Consider the following 3,101-nt stretch of genomic DNA (forward strand, 5'->3'; position numbering starts at 1 on the left):
TTCTTCGACGTTGCCATTTTTGTAGCTCCTCCGTTTACAAAATGCTGCAAGCTTGCTTCTTGATATACATGTGACGCGAGGGATGATCTTGCGCGCGATCTTGTGACGATTCTCTCTGACCAATCAGCAGTCGAGTGTTGACGTCACAGCCCTGGCCTGGTCTGATATGGCGCATTTCCACTACAGCGGGTAGCCCCGTTTAAGCGTCCTGAACCGTCCTCAAGCGGCCAGGCCAGTTTTTGGTGGCATTTCCATATAGCCTAGTACCGGCTAGCGGGTACTTTTTCCCTCTTTTTCCGGCCCCATAAAATCGTGGTTCTATCAGACCAGGCCAGGGCTGTGACGTCAACACTCGACTGCTGATTGGTCAGAGAGAATCGTCACAAGATCGCGCGCAAGATCATCCCTCGCGTCACATGTATATCAAGAAGCAAGCTTGCAGCATTTTGTAAACGGAGGAGCTACAAAAATGGCAACGTCGAAGAAAAGCACACCGTGGTCGACCGAGGAGGTGACGACGTTCCTACATCTCATTGGGGATGATAAAATCCAGCGGGAGCTCGACGGAACAACGCGAAATGTGAAAGTGTTCCAGGATGTCTCTGCACAGATGTCCGAACGCGGATTTTCGAGGACTTTCCTGCGATGTAGGGAAAACGGCAACGGCTTTACTGGAGTCCCTGCAAGGTACGCTCACTTCTAACAAAGAAGTCTATTTTATCCTTACATTAATGTTCGACAACCCGTGCTTTTATGGAGCCCCGAAGAGCTACATAGCTAACTAAGGCAGATAGCCTAGGCAGATAGCCTTAGCTAGAGCTATTGTTTGCTAACACCATATATGCCATTGTTTGCTAACACCATATGTGCCATTGTTTACGTTCAGTTTTTCTTTTCTATAGTTGTTGTTGCTATTTAGTATTGTGCTGCAGTAGTTTGTGGAATTAACAAGTCATGTTGCTGTTCTAGATGATTACATTGGGACTCGTGAGGAGGAACATTCCCGAACAACGGTTGATGGCAGTGTTCCGTCCACATCGTCATCGAATCCAGAACGGACCCCAGCCGAAGAATCGACACCGACTCAACCACCAACACCGAGTGCCATCACGACACCGCAGCGTGTGGTTCTAGGTAAGAAATAGAAATGGCAAAACGACTGGAATTGTGTTTTGTTTTTTTAAATCTTGGATCATCCATCGTCAGTAATTAAAATAAGCTATACCACTGTGTGGAAATGCTCTGTTACAAGTACATTTTTAGCTATTAAGCAGCTAGTACAGTTGTGTGTGACATCCTATCATATACATATATTTATATTCATTATCAACAGGCTGGACATAATGTAATTCACTTTCACAATCATTGTAAACATCTAGGGCCAGAACTTTCTTTAGTTCACCTTACTGTTGTTCTGTTTATACATGTTGTTCTTATATCCTTGTGTGACCTGTACCTGTCCTGTGTTTTTTCCTTATTGCTAATTATTATCTTATTGTCACCCAGGCAAGAGGAAACGAGGAGGAGAGGATCGGGCCCAGCAGGAACGGCACCATGACTGGGCAGCCGACGTGGCCCGTCTCCTCCCTGATACTTCAAAAAACCTTAATAGTTATTGTACATATTATATATTTTTTATCTAGTTAATTTTTAAATGCAACATTTGTACTTCCTTGTTTATTTATTTTCTTTAAAATGTTCATTTTATATTTACAATTCCATGTATATGTATGCTGGCTGCAATACAGTTTTACATTTGTTTTATTTGTATTGTTTAATGGCATGCCTTTTTGATACAACATTTGTATTTTTATACTGCCATCAATAAAGTACTTCTTTGACTTATCTTATCTCTTGTTGATAATGAATGGCACCCAACATAAAAAAATCATAAACATACATGAATTTATAAAGCAATAACAAACACCATCAGTTAGGAAAAAGCCCCTTACTTTTAAGAGATTTAAAGCAAGAAATTGAGTTTGCTAGCTTGAGGTCTTACTCTAAAACATTATTACATGTTTATTTTGTAATGGTATTAAGAATACATGATAAATACATGTAGAAATTGCTCAATTGTAATACCCTCGTTCTACTAGACTCAAACAACACATTCCTTATATATTTCAAAGATGAGAGAACAAAATAAACCTATAACCCATTCAAGCAAGCTTTTAACACGTCTAGAAGAAAGATTGAGGTTATATTTAATATATTATTTTATGTTGTGGATACTTTAGTCTCCATCCATGTTTACAATTGTCCACACTATTTTACACTTGCATTTATGAATATAGTTTTGCTGTGTTTTACACTTTAGTATTTATGTTTATAGTTAGCTTTGATATTCGCTTAATTTATTAGAAAGATTTTCTTTTCATGATCTGATATTTCCTCAAATGTTCTTATTATGGGGCAGTACAATATTTACTAAATATTCAATTCAGATAACATTTGTTTAAAAAATTTGACAAACACATGTATATGAAAAAAAAAAAGATGTATTTATGTTCAATACAATGAATGCAATACAATGCATATGTAGGTATTCAGGTAGCGCATCAAGGACACCTTGATACACTGCTACCCCAGGCTCTGCTGCTGGTGCATTCCACCCATCATCATAGTCCTCCATGACTCTCGCAGACGTTATGCAGAGCATAGCATGTCAGCACCATGGATTTCACAATAAACAAGAAAACGATCGCTTCCACATCCTCCATTGTTGTGTGTGTTTTGTGAGTTGTGTCGCATTGAAAATGACGCCACTGCAGTTTTACCCAGCGTCGCTCCGCCCAAAAAGCTGATCGTCCCGCCTACACTGCGTTGCTACCCCAAGTCCTAAACTGTAATGGAAATGCGCCACGGCCTCGGACGGCCAGCGAGGCAGCCCGAGGCCTGAGCGAGGACGCTTAGGGACGCTTAAACGGGGCTACCCCGTTGCAGTGGAAATGCGCCATTAGTGTGATCAAGGTATTTGACATTGTGAATGATTCGTATGGCTTTTTTTTGTAGAATAGTTACTGCATGTATAGAACTTTTGTACTTATTGCCCCAGATTTCAGCACAGTAAGTCAGATATGATGATAAGACTAGTGAAC

The 3,101-nt window shown here is 40.3% G+C and overlaps 1 long non-coding RNA gene across 1 annotated transcript; it reads left to right on the forward strand.

The window, feature by feature from the left end:
- Window positions 1-470: 470 nt before the first annotated feature.
- Window positions 471-1,683, forward strand: LOC139434915 (uncharacterized). Its single transcript, XR_011644207.1, has 3 exons — window positions 471-687; window positions 970-1,134; window positions 1,507-1,683. It is a non-coding gene; the product is annotated as an uncharacterized lncRNA (long non-coding RNA).
- The last annotated feature ends 1,418 nt before the right edge of the window (window positions 1,684-3,101 follow it).

This window comes from Pseudochaenichthys georgianus, chromosome 12 (assembly GCF_902827115.2).
Source record: "Pseudochaenichthys georgianus chromosome 12, fPseGeo1.2, whole genome shotgun sequence".
NCBI classification, from domain to species: domain Eukaryota; kingdom Metazoa; phylum Chordata; class Actinopteri; order Perciformes; family Channichthyidae; genus Pseudochaenichthys; species Pseudochaenichthys georgianus.